Genomic DNA, 9,434 nt, shown 5'->3' with positions numbered 1-9,434 from the left:
CTAGAAAAAGACAATGAAGCTAGTAAGGGGAGGCTGAAACGGTGTTGTTGTGCATGCTCCATAAACCAATGCTGCACACACCCAGACAAGGTGTATCCAGCTGACTCACTAGAGCAAGAGTTGGGGGATCTGTTTGAACCACCCCCTAGAAGGCAGTGGGGGCAGAGAAGGGCAGCAAATTTGAGAACAACCTCAACTCCAGCTCCAGCTCTTATTCCACCTCCCAAGACTTCACCTTCAACTCCAACTCCAGCTTTTGTTCCACCCCCTGACATCCCTGTCCAGACTTCAGCTTTTGTTCCACCCCCTAAGACTTCACCCTCAATTCCAACTCCAGCTCTTGCTCCACTCTCTAATACCTCTGTCCAAACTCCAGCTCATATTCCATCCCCCACTCCAATTAAAGCCACTACTATTCCAACCTCAGCTCCAGCTTTAAACAAAGCTATTTGTATTTCAACTCAAACTCCAGTTTTAAGCTCAGCTAAATCAACTCCAGCTTCTATTTCAAGTTCAGCCCCAGCTTCTACTCTATCCTCCACCTCAACTACTCCTAAATTTTTCCAACTACCCAGCAGCGACAGTGAACAAGAGGAGCCCCCTCCAGAAGGTCCTATAGCATCCCAGACTTGGAAACAAACTAAGAAAATTATACAAACACCTTTGAGGGAGGCAGTAAGTCCTGAAGGGAAGACAATGTTAGTTAAAATTCCTTTTTCTACAACAGGTTTAGAGGTTTGGGAAAAGATTGCTAAACATTATCAAGAGTGACCCAATAGGTGTTGCAAAGAAATTAAAGTTTATGATTAAACAGCATTGACCTGATTGGTCAGGTGTCCAGTTGTTATTAGATGCCTTAACTGAAATAGAAAAACAATTGGTTTTAAAGGTAGCAGGGATGTTAGCAGAAGATGCTTGTAGAATAACACAGAGTGATATAAGAGATGTCTTTCCTCTTCAGGATCCACATTGGAATGCTAATGATGGTAGTGATATGGAAAGACTAGAGGATTATCAAGACTTCATAGTAAGGGAGTTAGAAGGGGCAATCCCTAAAACAATAAGCTGGTCAGGCTTATATACAACTAAGCAAGGTCATTCTGAAACACCTTCTGAATTTCTAGAACATTTGCAGGATGCAATGCATCTTTATACAACTTTAGATCCTGAATCTGAAGAAGGGATACAACATTTAGTGGGTTTATTCTTAGGACGATCTACAGGGGACATTAGACACAAACATCAGAAGATACAGGGTCCAACAGTGCGAGATTTAGAGACTTTGCTAGAAGAGGCATGGAGAGTATGTAGTAATCAGGAAGAAAAGTGCAAAGAAGGAATGAAAAAATTCTTAGCAGTAGTAAGGGAAGAAGAAAAAGGGAAATGTGGACAAAGGCCACTAAGGCAGGGATCACCTCAGCTAAGGAAAGATCAATGTGCATTCTGCAAGAGAGTTGGACACTGGAAGAACCAGTGCCCGGAGCAAAGAAAAGGTGATGAACAAAGAAGAGGAAATAAAAAAGGGGGGGCAGTGATTGCCCATGTTACAGAAGACTGATGTGGACTGGAAGATCTTACCCTAGGAGACCCTCTGGTTATAATGAAACTAGGGAACAAGGAAAAAAATGGAATTTCTGATAGACACAGGAGCAACATATTCAGTGTTAAATAAAACTTTAATACGAATAACAGATTATTATGTCATGGTAAAAGGGACAACTGGCCAATCTGAAAGAGCTTATTTTTGTAGACCATTGAAATATAAACTTAGGAAACAATAGGGAATTCATAAGTTTTTATATATACCCAATGCTCCATCAGCACTTTTAGGTAGAGATTTATTGGAACTATTAGAAGCAAAAATAATATTCAAAAATTGAGACATTACGTTGGAGGTTAAAGACCAACAATATGTGGAACTGTTAAGCCTGGTGGTAATAACCAATGAGGCTAAAGTTGAAAGTGAAGATGAGATTCACAGGAAAATACTAGATCAAGTATTTCCTGGGGTGTGGGCTTCTAACATACCAGGAATGGCAAAGAATGCACCCCCAGTGCAAATTATGCTTAAAGAAGGAAAACAACCAGTTAGGGTCAAGCAGTACCCTTTGAGAAAGGAAGACAGAGAAGTGATTAGCCCAGTAATCAAACACTTTTTACAGATAGGGCTATTAAAATAGTGTCAGTCTGAGTTCATTACTCCTATTTTACCTGTTAAAAAGCCTGATGGATCATACCGAATAGTACAAGATTTGAGAGCTGTTAATAACATAACTGAGGATTTATACCCAGTTGTTGCCAACCCCTACACTCTGTTAACTTGTTTAACATCTGTCCTAACATGGTTTACTGTTTTAGATTTGAAGGATACTTTCTTTTGCCTTCCTCTCCATGAGGCCAGCCAGACAATGTTTGCGTTTGAGTGGGAAAACCCCAAAACTGGATGCAAAACCCAGCTCACATGGTCAGTTCTGCCTCAAGAGTTCAAGAACTCCCCTATGATATTTGGAGAACAACTAGCAAAAGATCTGAAATCCTGGGAAGCTCCATCAGAAGAAGGACAGCTGTTACAGTATGTGGATGACCTACTGGTAACTAGCAATACTCAAGAAGCATGTGTGCAGTGGACGGTAAGCCTCTTAAACTTTTTAGGCCTACAGGAGTATCAAGTATCCCAGAAGAAAGCCTAGATGGTGAAGCAAACAGTTATTTGGGCTACGAAGTTAGTGCTGGACAAAGAACTTTAAGATGAGATTGCAAAGAAGCAATATGCCAGACCCCAAAGCCCCAGACAGTAAAAGAACTGAGAACCTTTTTGGGCATGACTGGGTGGTGCAGGCTGTGGGTTTATAATTACAGACTGTTAGTCAAACCCCTATAAGCCTTGATTACAGAAGGAAACAGAGATCTCCAATAGACGAAAGAAACAACATGAGCCTTCAGCCAACTGAAGAAGGCCCTCATGTCAGGTCCAGCCCTGGGACTTCCAGATGTGAGTAAACCATTCTTTTTGTTTTCTCACGAAAAACAGGGAATTGCTTTGGGAATACTAGCACAAAATCTTGGCCTGTACCACAGGGCAGTCGCCTATCTTTCTAAGCAGCAGGATGCAGCGGCTAAGGGATGGCCAGGATGCCTCAGAGCTGTTGAGGCAGTGAACATCCAGGAAGCATGCAAGTTCACCCTGGGCCAGAAGATGACTGTGCTAGTATCCCACACAGTGTCTGCAGTACTAAAAGTAAAGGGGGGACATTGGCTGTCCCCACAGAGATTTTTGAAATACCAAGCCATAATAGTGAAACAAGATGATGTAGAAATTGTGGTAACTAACATTGTGAATCAAGCTTCTTTCCTCAGTGGTAGTATAGGAAAACTGGTGATCCATGATTGACTAGACACTATCGAAGCTACCTACTCCAGTTGCCTGGATCCAAAGGACGCCCCTCTCGAGAACACTGAGACCTGGTTCGCTGATAGAAGCAGCTACGTCATCAGCGGAAAAAGGCATGCTGGGTATGCAGTTACCACAAGCTGAGAGATAATAGAGTCTGGATCATTACCAATCAACATCTCAGCACAGAAGACTGAAATAATTGCCTTAACCCAGGCTTTAGAGATGTCAAAAAGAAAGAAAATCAATATTTACACAGACTTGAGGTATGCATTTGGGGTAGTCCATGCACATGGTGCCATCTGGAAGGAAAGAGGACTGTTGAACTCACAAGGAAAAAGCATTAAACATGCACAAGAGATGTTAGAGGCAGTCCAGCTACCTGAAAAGGTAGCCATCATGCACATCAAGGCACACCAAAAAGTGAGCTCTGAATTGGAGGAAGGAAATGAGCTGGCGGACAGAAAGGCAAAAGAAACAGCTAAAGGTAAGGAAATTGTTGAGACAGTTGAGGCAGCCTTAATCCCAGATAGACAAATTTCTATTAAAAGTAAGCCAAGGTATAGTAAAAAAAACAAAAGGCTTATTGAGAAAGAAAATGGAAGTTATAATCAAGAAGGGTAGGCTTTTACAGATGAAAGGAAAGGAAGGCTTGTGATCCCCTCTTACATGCTATGGTTATTTGTCGCAGACATCTTTTTATGAAAATCCTTTCTTAGGACTTTTCCCTTCTGAGAAGCTAAGAGGCCTCAGACACAAAATGTAAACAATGGTTACCTGCTGCTGTGGAATGCAACAGGTGGATCCGTGATTGGTCCCATGTGGATGTTTGGAATTAGTGACCACTCACGGCAGAGCTGGCTCAGACTCTCTGTCTGAGCCACAAACCTTTGATATACATTCCTTTCTATTCTTAGCTAGCCGTCTGAGATGAAACTTTCCTTCTATTCTTTTAGTATAGTTATAATGTAATATATATCATAAAATAATAAATCAAGCCTTCTGAAATATAGAGTCAGATCTACGTCTCTTCCCTCATCCTGAAAACCCCTGTGACCACTGTCACAGTCATTAGTGAAAGATGAACATGAAAAAACCCATTAGGGAATAGATGCCTTTTATAATTACTTGAAAGACAGAATCATAGCCAGAAACTTGCAAAGTACAGTGATTCAGGTGATTCGTCAATGTACCCTTTGCCTCCAAACTAATCCCAAAAATATTCCTAAACCAAAACTTAGGCAAATTGGAAAAAGATATGGACCTGGGCAGCAATGGCAAATTGATTTTTCAGAACTACCCAGGAAAGGGGGGTACCGATACCTATTGGTGTTAACAGATACCTTTTCAAGGTGGCCAGAAGCTTTCCCTATGAGAACTGCCAAAGCGCAGGAGGAAACCAAAGCATTGTTACAAGAAATAATACCACATTTTGGAGTCCCAGCCATGATGTCTTTAGACAGAGTGCCACATTTTATTTCAAAAGTTGTGCAGCAAATTAGCCACCATTTAGGCATAGACTGGGAACTTCATAATTCATATCATCTTCAGTCAAGTGGTCAAGTGGAGAAAATGAATCACTTGATTAAGCAGCAAATATTAAGACTAGGACAAGAGGCGAAGTTACCTTGGCCTCAGGCTCTTCCATTAGCATTATTATGAATCTGGACTAAACCAAGAGTAAAGGAACAACTGAGTCCCTTTGAAAGACTGTATGGAAGGCCATATGGAATTCAAAAAAGGACAACAGGGACAACACGCCACTCAAGTAAGAGAAGAAACCCTACACAAATATATGGCGGCCTTAAACAAACAACTTAGAGAAATTGAGAAACATGTGGCTGGGGCTCGAAGCAGAGAATTAGATGGACCAGTACATGATGTACAGCCTGGGGATTATGTATATGTTAAGTCTTTTGCAGAGAAGTCTCTGGAACCACAGTGAGAAGGACCATTCCAAGTGCTCCTCACCACCTTTACTGCAATCAAGATTAAGAAACAAAGTGCCTGGATCCATCATGCCTGAGTGAAGAAGGCTCCCAAGAGACTCTAGAAAGTTATACCGGATGACAACGAACTAAAATTAAAACATTATTGGGAAAATAAATAGAGTGTAGGTGAAATGATAAGCATAGTTCAAGAATAAAAGTTTGTAGTTATAATGGATAATCAAGTAGGTGTAGCCTGGAGAGTTGTGGTGTTCGTGATTATCACTATAGCCACAGCTAATGCAGTACTGCTTGCATATAATGTGACTGGGTGTATATATAAGTGCCAAGGGAAAGCCTATGACTCCGACTCCCGTAAGACTCTGTATCAGATGCTAAAAGTTACAAATGCAACTGTGTGGGAAGGAATAAATATTTGGAGATGTGAATATGCATTTGTCCAGGATGGGTTTCATAAATTTCATCAAAAACCCATGAAACTTATTCAAATTAGTCCTGAATGCTGTGACAAATGCCTAACCAATTGCTCAGAGTTTAGACTCAAAATAGAAGGTTATGCAGTCAAGGATTTTAAGATTGATTATAGTATAACTCAATTTTGTACTGCTTTCTGAATGGATAAGGTTAAAATAACTCAACCAGTATCAACACTGAGAGAAACCATGACTACTCAAATCACTTTAAAACTCATGGTTCCCATAATTACCAAAATTGGATCATATGCTGTGTGGTGGTTTGACAGGAAATGTGTTTTTTGGGATGCTGTGTTTTTGGCCAATGGATATTCAGACTTTAATATTGGCATTTAACCTGGCCATTGGGACATGGACACGCCTCTGAGAACACGGGGTTAAAAGCAGAGCTCTCCCCTGGGAGGGCCCTCTTGGGCTTCCAGCGGGAAAGAGTTCGGGTCTCTCCCCCGGCCCAGCTGCTGGCTGGGCAGGGGGAGGGGAAAGCCATGTGGCCGAGAGAGGTAGGCCTGAGCCCCGGGGTGGAAGGGTGGAAGAGAGAAAGAGAGAGAGAGACACCGGGAGGCATCGGGCAGCCCCCCCCTGAGATACAGAGAGAGAGAGAGAAAGAGCCGCTGCCTGAGACTGTAACCTTGAAGCTTGATAAACATGGGCCTGTGCCGGCAGCACGGCTGGGAAGGAGAAGAGGGGGGGGTTCAGCCGGCTGCTTGTAGGAGCTTTTAACCCCTTTTTGGAGAATGAGAACTTTACAGATCATTGACCTTTCCTAGAAGATAGAGTGGAAGATGAGGAAGAAAATGGGCCAGTGTGAGAGAGGTCTGGGCAAGTGAGAGATAGTGGAAGAATAGAGAAGAATCCTAGTGGGAAGAGATGATGGAGTAGCTTTTGCTGGACTCTTTTTGTATAGCCATGGACAGAACCATGTTCCTTGTGATACAGAGACTGCATTCTAGGGGGAGGCAATGGCCTCAGAGCCAAGAGGGTTCAGTGTTGATGCCCCTCGGCCCCAGGGGGTGAAAAAATATGGGGGGGACAGGTGTCCCAAAGGAGAGATTGTGGGGACAGGTGTCCCAAAGGAGAGACTGTGCCTTTTTTGGATCGGGACAGAGCATCCTTAAAAGACAACCCTAGAAGCAGTTCTGGTCCGTGTTCAGTGGTGAGAGCACTGGACATGAAAAGGAAGAAGTCACGACGGCATATGTACTCCGGGCAGTGCCACAAGTGACACAGGAAACACATGAGGCTTCGATTGTGTTTCCAGGGGAAGCCCATGGCACAAGAAGGACTCCTCTCCTCTTGATGAACTGAGGATTGATTGTTTGAAGGGTGGTGCTGGACCGAGAGTTGGTGATTTGAGAAACAAATGTATTGTGTTGGAAATTTGGTGGGGGGAGGAGGAAATGCATTTGTGAAGTTTTCATTTTCCTTGTGTATGTGTGTTCCTTTTTCTTTGTAGTTGTAGTGTAGTTAATAAAGTTTTGTTTTCTTTTTTCCCTAAGTAGGAGCCTGCTTTGCTTATTCCTGGTCACATCTCACAGCAGAAACCAGGGAGAAGGTATTTTCATGGGGGCACTGGCATTGTGCCAGTGTCGAACCATGACATGCTGTTAAGAAGACCGGAATTCAAAAATTGCTAATTAATCCAAAGTGGTCATTAAAACAGGTAAAGATGGCAATGCAAGTGAATGCCTCAGCCATTCAGCCCGAGTGTGCTCCATTTTTAAGGACCTCTTTTATGGACTGGACCACCTGGCTGCGGAAGCGTATGCCTTATATGTCCAGACAGAAGAAAGATCTTACTGGATTATTGGGAGCGGGACTAGAGGTTCTAAATACAATGGATTCAGAAGTATCAATGAACAAATTGACAGCACCTGGTGGTGATATGGTTAAATTGCAACAACCCTTACAATCTTCCTTGTTGGCATTAGGTACCAGCCAGTGGAAATTGTCCAAAATATTACCAGAATGAGAAAATATAAAAGAGCGAGATCATAGATCATCAATTGATAATTGATACTTTAGGCACAGCTAGTGGCAACATTTCTTTAGCTTTTGGGTGTACACAGGAGCAATTATGTATAAAATCAGTAGCGGCCTCAATCATTAGGGACGAGGAAGAAGGCATATTCCCTGCTGAAATTCATAAAGTTGTTTGAGATAATGCCTCAGATTTAGAAAAAGACCTTCAACCCTGGTAGGTTTTAGTTAATTTTACTTATGATCCCATGACAAGTATGGTAATAGCTCTTGTTTTAACCATATACGATGTACCAGTAAGCTTAATACATCCAATTGTTCCTTTAGCGCTAAATCACGAGAGGCCCATACTATATCCTTTTGAACACAGAATGTGAGCATGAAAGGTAGAAGGAATGTGACAAACTATTAACTTAGAGCCCTGCTCAATGAGACAACAATTGGGGTTTATATGTGAAGGCAATGTAAGTGATGATAAAGATATTTATTTAGATACAGAGCAAAGCATTTGTCACTTTGAAATGCACCCCATTAACCAGACAACCTTGCTTATGTATACAGGACAAGGTTGTGTCTGCCTCAGAACACCATGCCCCACTATAATGGTAGATGAGATCACTGTGAATAAAACTCAATTTAACTTGTGCATTTGTAACTTTGTCAAAATTGAGGGATGTGATTTTTCCTATCAGGCACCTGTCATATCATACCAACATATAAAGGCAAATTTGATTACTGTCCAAGAAATATCGCCCGTGCCTATAGGGATGAACTTAGCTTTGGTTACCCAATTGTTGAAACATCATGAATTAAAGAGAATTCTTAAACAAATTAAAGATGAAAGAAGGAAAATTTTGATTACAATACAGCATGACACAGAGACTATACTGAGAGTATTTAAAAGATTAGAAGAAGGCCCATCCCATCATTAGTAGGATGTGCTCTTTCAGTGGTCTCCAGCAGCAACCGGCTTACTCAATACTTTAGTTCATCCAATTATTGTTTTGCTTATCTTAGTATAAATTTAATTTTGTCTATTATAGTGAAACAGAGTGGAAATTTTCCAGAGTAGAAATGCATTTTGGATTTAGGTGAAATGTGCCACTTTGAATTATTAAGTCTGTAGCTTGCAAGCATAGCTGTTTTGGTCTGCGTTCAAGACTGCCTGTTCTCACAAAAAAACTCGTATGTTTGAAAAACTGCCTCAGCCGAAGGACTGAGATAAGAGGGGCCAGTTGAACTTTGAAAGAGATGAAGAATGGGGCTGAGGCTGTGGGAGACAGGGCAGGATGACCCAGGAGTTCTTTCTGTACTTTCTGATAAAAAACTAGCTGCAAGTGTTGTGCAAAATCAGTAAAATGAATATATATGAACCTATTGTGAAATTCTATGCATATGAATCAGTACGGGAGATAAAAAAGGATTGGGAGTTCTCAGGAGTGTGCATGTTCTTTAAGGGGCATATAGTACAGTTCTAAGAAACACCTACCACACCACTTTGCTAGATTAAGAAGAATCTGTATATTAGTAAAAGAATTTACTAACTTTAAAGGAGTGAGGAATGAATCATGATTTTAAAAGGGTTAAGATTTTAGCTGAGGGTCAGAACCAATTCACATTCAAGTTAGATACACCAACGATAGG

General features: G+C 41.5%; 1 long non-coding RNA gene across 1 annotated transcript; it reads left to right on the top strand.

Moving 5' to 3' along the window:
- Positions 1-6,071: 6,071 nt before the first annotated feature.
- On the top strand, positions 6,072-7,308 carry LOC139598986 (uncharacterized). The gene is made up of 2 exons (XR_011682116.1): positions 6,072-6,313; positions 6,581-7,308. It is a non-coding gene; the product is annotated as an uncharacterized lncRNA (long non-coding RNA).
- The last annotated feature ends 2,126 nt before the right edge of the window (positions 7,309-9,434 follow it).

This window comes from Agelaius tricolor, unplaced genomic scaffold, assembly GCF_023055355.1.
Source record: "Agelaius tricolor isolate 1412-34295 unplaced genomic scaffold, bAgeTri1.0.p SCAF_21, whole genome shotgun sequence".
Lineage (NCBI taxonomy): Eukaryota > Metazoa > Chordata > Aves > Passeriformes > Icteridae > Agelaius > Agelaius tricolor.
This window is presented reverse-complemented; position numbering and strand designations above follow the sequence as displayed.